Below are 8,924 nucleotides of genomic sequence, written 5' to 3' on the forward strand. Positions count from 1 at the left end.
TATTATGGAGTCCTTGAAAAGTGTCCATGCAGCTTGCAGGGATTTCACTTTAGTCACTGTACCTTTTAATTTCTGTTTAACTAACCCCTTCATTTTTGCATTGTTCCCCTTTCTGAAATTAAATGCCACAGTGTTGGGCTGTTGAGGTGTTCTTCCGACCAAAGGGATGTTAAATGTTATTATATTATGGTCAATATTTCCAAGCAGTCCTGTTATAGTTACTTCTTGGACCAGCTCCTGCGCTCCACTCAGGATTAAATCGAGAGTTGCCTCTCCCCTTGTGGGTTCCCATACCAGCTGCTCCAAGAAGCAATCATTTAAAGTATCGAGAAACTCAGACCTACACACTATATGGGCTAGAGTAAGCAGGAGGGTAATGGGAGTAAGACACTGCTACATCTACAGTTACATCTCTACAATTTAACTGAGAGCAATCCTATGGGAACAGTCATAGGAAGATTCCACTGTAAACGGATTGCTAAACTGCTTTAGTAATTTTGTATAAGAGATTTAATGTTAATATAAAAAAAATCTGTTTGTGTCCTTATCAGTTTAAGAAACTGATGTTTTGTGGCTCCACTCTAGTTTTAGATATACTGGCACTCACCACATATTTCAATTTCTGCTACTGAACACGAGTGTGCAAGATTTGCTACCACCAGCAATACAAACTGATCCTGAAATCTAGTCCTTGGTCTCCATCTCTGAGAGACCAGTTCCCAGACTAGTGAACAAGCCTCACCATCATAGTGGCCAATATTCTCCTCTTCAAATATTATATTTTTTAACATTCTGGGAGAGGGGTAAAAGTTATTTTTCAAGTCATTGCATAAGATTTCATGCTGTCCCTGTGTAGGCCAACACTACAGATTGAGATCAAGTTATTATTCCACCTGTCTACAGGGATTAAGACATTCCTAACGTCTAACTAACGGCAGGTCAACGCAGAGTCCAGAGTGCAAGTCAGCAAAAGGCTCAGCAAGAATTCTTCCAGCGAGCCAGCAAATGGAGAGAGATGCTTTTTGCATAATTTTTATTCAAATATCATTTAATTAACATTTTAAAGCTTAAACCATTTTGTTTGGATAATCAGCCATACAATTGCTCCCGTACAGCTCAATTAATAGCGTATCATGCTCCACCCGCAGAGTAACCAGAGATTTGAAGGAGGTTCATAACCCAAATGAGATCAACAGTTTGAGAACAATTTGACACTAAGACAGTGCGTCAGCAGCAACAATACATGGCAAGCTGAAGATAGTCTTATTTACAGTTCATTTAACAAACCTCATGCTCCTCTTCCAGTACCACCAGCTGCTTATCCTTGTCAATCTTCACTAGAATAAAAACAGAACATAGGTGAACTGGGCATCTATACGGGTGCAGTCTCCACACACACCCTTTTTTTTTAATTAAAGGTTAAAATTGCAACTTTTCTAGAATTACATGCATATAATCATCAGCTTTTGATTTAACCCCCCTACTGCATTATCTTGTACTTTCATTCCCTCCTCTTCTCCCCCGGCCCCTCTGACAACAATCAAGGAGTGGAATTCTGGCCCCACGGAAGTCAGTGGGCGTTTTAACTTCAGTGCAGTCAAGACTTCTCCCCCCAGACTTTGTTACAAAACTAGCAATTTCGAAATAGCCTACTTTAAGAATGTCAAATATACTCCCACCTAAGAGGGTCAAGTATTGGCTTTATCCTCCACCTTCGTGCGGCCAGTGGTAGACTTTTTCCATTTTAAGCAGTGTTTAAGCACACAAGTAGGTCTATTAACAGCAAGTGTGACAGCTTTTATTCTGAAAGCTTTAGTTCTGGACCATAAAATAACGTTGTTCTACGGTTAAGAGGGAATGGGAAAATAGCAAAGTTAGGGTTCTAGCCGAAGCATCGTCCACGCCATTTCGCTGCAGCAGCCTAAGAATTATCAAAGATTTTCTGTAAGACCTTGTAGCTTTTGTTGGCAATGATTTTAGCTTACTTATAATGGCAGCATTGTTGGTTTCTTTGCGAAACCGGAATTTTCTCAACTTTTCCACCAGATCTTCAGCAACATCACAAACCACCAGAGATTCGCTCTACAGAAAAAAGAATTGCCGTTAACAAAAATCCTCCCAAAATTATAGGACTACATGAAGTTCGTTGAAGATTCAGAACGTGCATAAAATCCAGATGTACAAAAAAAAGACAACATAAGTATTAAAAGACAAAAGAGGACAACATAAGCATTAAACACAGTGAAAAATGGACTTGTGGTACACAAGAAACAAATCTTGTCTTATCTTTCCATACTGGGCCAAAAAAGGAAAGTTAAATATCAGAAAAATATGGACCAAATGTCTTTACATATTTATTCTTGATTCCTGAAGTCAGAAAATTTCTATACTTTTACCTTATCAAGCGATCCTGTTTCTACAACTTACACGTTAAAATAATGAATCAGATATGCAACTGATTTTGCAAGTTTAGTCCTGAAATAAGACACCCTATTAAATACAGATTTAATACACTAATGCCAGTACAGCAATGTGAATATTTAAAGTAATAAGAGCAGTTAATATTTCAATAGCATCTAGAGGCCCCAATCAGGGCCCTGTTGTGCTAGGTATGAAAGCAGAACTCTGAACCTTCAAATTTTGCCTACACGCAAAGTGTTTAACAAACTATATTAAATGAGAAAAGTGTGCACTTTTCCTACTATTATATTTAAAAGTCACTTTTTTGAAAACTTAGAGTTAGTGAAATCTAAAATGAAGTATTAGAAAAATTATCCTGTTAAAGGTAGGAAAGAAAGTGATCAGTTCCTTCACAGCTAGCCCTCTAAGTTATAAACCATTTTACATATAATTTGTAATTGCACCACACTGACCACTGCCCATTTCCTGCATCATTCTTTATACACACTCCCTCGCATGTCTTGTTGTAACAGTCAGCTCCACCGCTCAGCAAATGTTCTGTCACCATAGGTAGCTTTGACTGAATGCCAAGCATATCAGAACACCGTTGCCAAGCAGAAGGAAGAAAAATTAGTTCACCATCTTTAGCTCAATTATACTACTGTAACCACCATACATAGGAGTTTCCTTTATACACTCACTCCTGAGAAATCAGGGCTAACAAAATCCATACATAAAGCTAAATGATCATGTTATGAAGAGCAAGTCTTAAAGGAATAAATTAGAGTTTAGAAACCTTACTGAAGTAAGGTTCTGAACCCATATGCAACTACACCAAAGTCCTAGTCCACTTATCTTAGTTTACAGATAGCTTCCTCCATAAAGAGGAATTTGTCAAGAATTAGTTAGGGAGAGGAAGTCTCACGAATGTTTCCCTGCAAGTACTCAGACATGCCTGAACTTTCCTGCTGGGGTAGGTTATTTAAAACCTATCTTTAAATACAAGTCAACAATTCTAAAATTATTGAAGGCAGCCACTAAATGAATCATTCGGTAAAAAATCATCACTAGTTTAGTGATCAGAAGAAATTTAGTCTTTAAACTCAGGCCTCGAGCAGTTTACCAGACACCTTACTAGAGGCCAATATTGGAGAGAGGAGGGTTTCCTCACTAAAAAACGAGCAAGGGCAAACCTCATCCAAGCATTCTCTTGCTGTTTCTAGACTCTAGATCTTGGACTCCATCGTCATCAGCCTCTGGAAAGGTGTCTTGAGTTTGCTCCCTATGACTGCTGGAATGGAGACGACTTCCTCCACCTATGAGTCTGCTGGGATGGCACTCTACTACTCTACTCTTTCTCAGGCTCCTGGCTGCTGCAAGGATGAGAATGATGGCTGTGTGCTTGTTTCCCCAGACTATATTTTGGATCATCCTCACTCACATGCTAGTATTAGCATCTACATCTGCTGTCATAGTAGTGTGGTTCTACTCTGAAAGTGATTAAATATTGCATGGTGATCCATGTGAATTGTTTCTAAAGGATACTGCACATCAAGTGTTTCCATTCTGAAAGCAAGACATTTCTTCCAACTGCCAGCTCCACAAACTCATTTTGGGATGAGAGACTATCTAAGTTCTTTTCTCTCCAATAAATAGCAAAGAAAGTACTGCCGACCAAACCACTTGCGCAATACCCTGGGGTTCCACAGGTGGCTCAAATTAGCCCTGTAAATAGAATTAAACAAACAATTCTTTTGTGTTTACATGAGGAACATAATCCAGTTCACTCCCTATTGGCTATGCTGGCTCTCCAGCACCAGAGGTAAACATAAATACATAAATAAATATGCTTTCACTAAAGCCAGCAGATGTATGACTGACTACGCAGAGAGAGCAAATCTGCTAAGTAAGGGAGTGCCATTTTTTTTTTTTTTACCAAGTCCTTTTTCTGGCTAGAACCACACTTTAAATTCTTCCAAAACTGATAGCTTAGCCAGCTGCCCTCCTCCCAACTGATCACAGAAGAGTGACTTTTCAAACTGTTTACACAGACATTTTTTCATATTGCAACATCTGTAGGAAGGCAGGATGGAAACCTGTTAAGAGTTAGTCACACTGTTTTCATATCCCTCGTCCCCACAGAGACACACACACAGCCACAAATGATCACTTTCTAGCAACACACCAAGTATAAGCAAGAAGCTGAGAAATGCATGTTTCAACTGAAGCATTTATCTTCAGTTACTGCAGAGCTAGAAGAACTTCTCATTGTGTGACTTTTCTGAGCTCTACTTCAAGAAAAAGAGGATGCAGCTTGCTCAGGAGTCATGCAAGATCATAACTACTTTAGGGCTAGTCTACACTGGCAATGCTAAGGTGCTTGAACGTGCCTTGTGTGGTAGGGTGACCAGATAGCAAGTGTAAAAAATCAGGACGGGGTGGGGGGGTAATAGGTGCCTATATAAGAAAAAGCCCCAAAAATCAGGACTGGCCCTATAAAAATGGGACATCTGGTCACCCTATTGTGTGGTCCCGGCGCAGTGCTGAGAGAGAGCTCTCCCAGTGCTCTTAAAACAAAAAACAAACAAACAAACACCACCCCACCTCAACAAGGGGCGTGGCTCCCAGCACTGGGGCACTGTTTACACTGGTGCTTTACTGCGCTGCAACTTGCAGCGCCCAGGGGGATGTTTTTTCAAACCCCTGAGCAAGAAAGTTGCAGCACTGTTAATTGCCAGTGTAGACAAGCCCTCGGTTTACAATCTTGTTTCCATACACCAGTATCATTTTAGAACTGTTTCTCCCCTGTCACACCTCCACCTAACAAAAGTTATTACAAAGTAGCAAACTCAAAGGGAAGCATGTGGAAAAACAGTGATACACTAGCAGTGACTCTAGAGACCACACCTGCAGGATTCCGCCTTTCCTGTTCCCTTCAGACCTTGTCCATTTGGTTTCAGGTATAATTTTTGCTCCCTCTATACAACAAGATTCCAAGATTGTCACTCTGAAGCCTAGAATGTGTGTTGAGTCAGCATGAAGCAATGGAAACAGCTACAAGCATGGCGGAGAGCTTTTTGTTCCAAATATCATTAGTGGGATTTGCAGTAATTTATAAACTCTCTACCATTTTGACTTTATAAATTACACCCACTGCAAGGCATTTATTTATCTACTACCTACCAAGACTCCTAGACCACTGTGATATCAGGCAATTCAGCCAACCACCACCCTGACTCTACGGCTAATTTGCATAAAACAATGTCATTGATTCTATGAGGGAGACTGCACAGATGGTGGCTTACTTGGCCCAGCTGCCACAGTTCTTCAAAGACTAGCACACACACACAATGACTCCAAACACACACGTCTCATTCACCACCCACACAACCCTCTCAGCACCAACACAACCCACACAATAACACTAAATACACCTAGCCCCTCACTGCAGCACTCGCCACCTGTGTGCATGAACATGAATTTTCAACTCCCCCCCCCAAAATCCAGACACAAATCAACACAACTAGCACACATAGAGCCCCAAACACACCTAGCCCCTAAGGGCAGAGCACCCCCTTGACTCATCACCTGTGCAGATCATTATGAAGCACCACAGCCAGCCACACAACAGAACACAACCAGCACCCATAATAGCCCCAAGCACACACCGACCCTCACGGCAGCACAAATACACACAACTCTTCCAGCACCCCTCCCCCCCACATCAATCCCAAGCCTCCCCTGTCTGCTGAGCCGCTGTGAAGCCATGGAAACAGCTACAGGCAGGGCTAAGAGCTCCGTCCAGCGTGTCCCGGGTTCAACCAGCGCTGGGATTCACGGGCTTCTGCCGCCCGCTTTCTACATCCCCAGCCACGTTAGGCGGGTGTCGCCCTGAGTTACACGCGGGTTCGCAGCCCTGCCCAGGACGGGCCCTGGGGGTGGCCGCTTGGGCCCCAGCCAACCTCCTGGGGCTCGGCCGCTGGGGCTGCCACGGAAGGGGATGGAGCGGGGGGCGAAGGGTGCCCAAGCCAGGGCAGCTGCGAGCGGCCTCATCCACCCCCTCCGCGGGCGAGGCGGGGTCCGGCGCCGTATCCCGGGCCGGGGGATCGGCAGCCCCTCCCGCCGCCGGCAGCTCCCAGGGCCGGGCGGGCACCGCTGCCTCCGGCGGCGCCACTCACCATTTTGCAGCAGCCGCCCCGGCCCCTTCCGCTCGCGCTTTAAGAACGAAAGCGCCGCCGACCTCCTCCCGGCGACTGGCTCTAGTGCGCCTGCGCCGGGCAGCTCCGGAGCCAATCAGCGAGGCCGGCCGGAGCGGACTGCGGTCTTCACCCGGCTACGGGACGCGGGAAGGTTCACGCCCCCCTGGTGGAGCGTTGAGCCGGTGCTCCCGGGCTCAGGGGGCGGGGAGAGAGCTGCGGGCGGGGCCAAGGCTGGGCAGGGCACGTGCAGGGTGGGGTTGGTCCCACGCTAACCCCTCTAGGGCCTTCTGGGCCCAGTGGCTGTGGACAGAGGAGCTTTGTGAAAGCACAGCGACCTGTGACAGGGCCATGGCATCGTGTCCAACACGAGTTCCTGTGTGACAGCAGCACAGCCCCATGGCATCACATCCCACGCCAAGTCCCGCCACGACAGCAGCACATCACGGCCCCGTGGCATCCCGTCCTGCACCAAATCCCTGCGCGACAGCACCGCATCACAGCCCCGTGACATGAGGTCCCGCGCCACATCCCTGCACGACAGCAGCGCGTCACGGCCCCGTGGCCTCACATCCCGTGCCAAGTCCCAACCCATGACATCACGTCCCGCACCAAGTCCCTGCACGACAGCTGTACTAAACTTGCCTTTTAATTAACATAAAGCTGTTCTGTGGTTACATTTCAGTCTTAAAACATGTAGAATATAGTTACGTTAATTCAAAATAGCCTACTTCTTACCTTAGAAGAGCTGTTATATTAGTTTCTTTCTGGGAGAGAGTTTGGGTACAGGAGGGGGCTCCAGGCTGGAGCAGAATGTTGGGGTGCAGGAGAGGGTGAGAGGTGCAGGCAATGGGAGGGAGTTTGGTGCAGGAGGGGATTCTGACCCGGGGCAGGGGGTTGGGGTGCAGGAGGGGGTGTGAGGTGCAGGCTCTGCCTGGGAGGTGCTTATCACAGGTGGTTCCTGGCTCGTGGTGCAGCAGGGCTCAGGCAAGATGCCAGCCTGCATGTCATGGCCCCACATCACTCCCGGAAGCGACCGGCTGCTGGCACGTCTCTGTGCGTCCATGTCTCCATGTGCTGCTTGCGCGTGTCCACCCCCACAAGTGCTGCCCCCACTGCAGGGACAGTGGTGGGGGTGGAGGCAGCGTGCTGAGCCGCCTCCCATGCCCCAGGGGCCGCAGAGATGTGCCAGCAGCCAGCCGCTTCCGGGAGCGGTGTGGGGCCACGATATGCAGGCAGCCTGCCTGAGCCCTGCTCCGCTGCTGGACTTTTAGTGGCTTGGAGATCGCGATCAACTGGCAGAGGCTCCAGGATCGACAAGTCGATTGCGATCGACAGGTTGATGAGCACTGAATTGTATATAATTATGGATTTATTTTTGCGGGGGCCCCCTTAGCCCTAGGCCCTGGGCTGCAGCCCCTAAAGCCTCTGCGTTAATCCGACCCTGTCCAAAATGAGGGCAGCTCTCATTCTGGTGTCCTTGCACCAGAGTGTTGGGGCACGCTCAGCACACAGTTCCGGGAAGGTGGATTTGCACATCCAAAAGTTCTGCAACCACTTCTTGTCATCCCATACATCCATCACAATGCAATCCCGCCACTCAGTGCTTGTTTCCCGAGCCCAGTACTGACAGTCCACTGTGGCAAGCTGTTCCGTGAATGCCAGCAGCAATCCTGAATTATTTGTTTTCATGGCAGACACCACCAATTCACTCTCTGTTTTACAAAAAGAAGAACAGGAGTACTTGTGGCACCTTAGAGACTAACAAATTTATTAGAGCATAAGCTTTCGTGGACTACAGCCCACTTCTTCGGATGCATATAGAATGGAACATATATTGAGGAGATATATATACACACATACAGAGAGCATAAACAGGTGGGAGTTGTCTTACCAACTCTGAGAGGCCAATTAAGTAAGAGAAAATAAACTTTTGAAGTGATAATCAAGCTAGCCCAGTACAGACAGTTTGATAATAAGTGTGAGAATACTTACAAGGGGAGATAGAGTCAATGTTTGTAATGGCTCAGCCATTCCCAGTCCTGAAATACTGCCAGGACCAGCTGCAGTGCATTCCTAACGTTCATCACCAGACTGGCCAGCAGCTCAGAATCCATACTATCAAGCAGAAATGGGGGTGCACAGTTTACAAGGGCTGTTGAAAAACGACACAACAAAATAGGAATCCCATGGAATTATGGGACGGAAAGAACTGCATCATGGGATGGTGAGCACGTCCCCATGATGCACCACGATCCGTTCCCAGAGTACCCAGTAGCAGAGGGTGGCGAGTTGCATAGTGGGATAGCTACCCACCATGCATGCTCT

General features: G+C 46.4%; 1 long non-coding RNA gene across 1 annotated transcript; it reads right to left on the reverse strand.

Annotated features, from left to right (window-relative positions):
- Positions 1-276: 276 nt before the first annotated feature.
- On the reverse strand, positions 277-6,717 carry LOC117877305. The gene is made up of 3 exons (XR_004645680.1): positions 6,579-6,717; positions 1,986-2,082; positions 277-1,337 (listed from the first exon to the last, which is right to left on the reverse strand). It is a non-coding gene; the product is annotated as an uncharacterized LOC117877305 (long non-coding RNA).
- Between the last annotated feature and the right edge of the window lie 2,207 nt (positions 6,718-8,924).

The sequence above is a fragment of the Trachemys scripta genome, chromosome 4 (assembly GCF_013100865.1).
Source record: "Trachemys scripta elegans isolate TJP31775 chromosome 4, CAS_Tse_1.0, whole genome shotgun sequence".
NCBI lineage: Eukaryota > Metazoa > Chordata > Testudines > Emydidae > Trachemys > Trachemys scripta.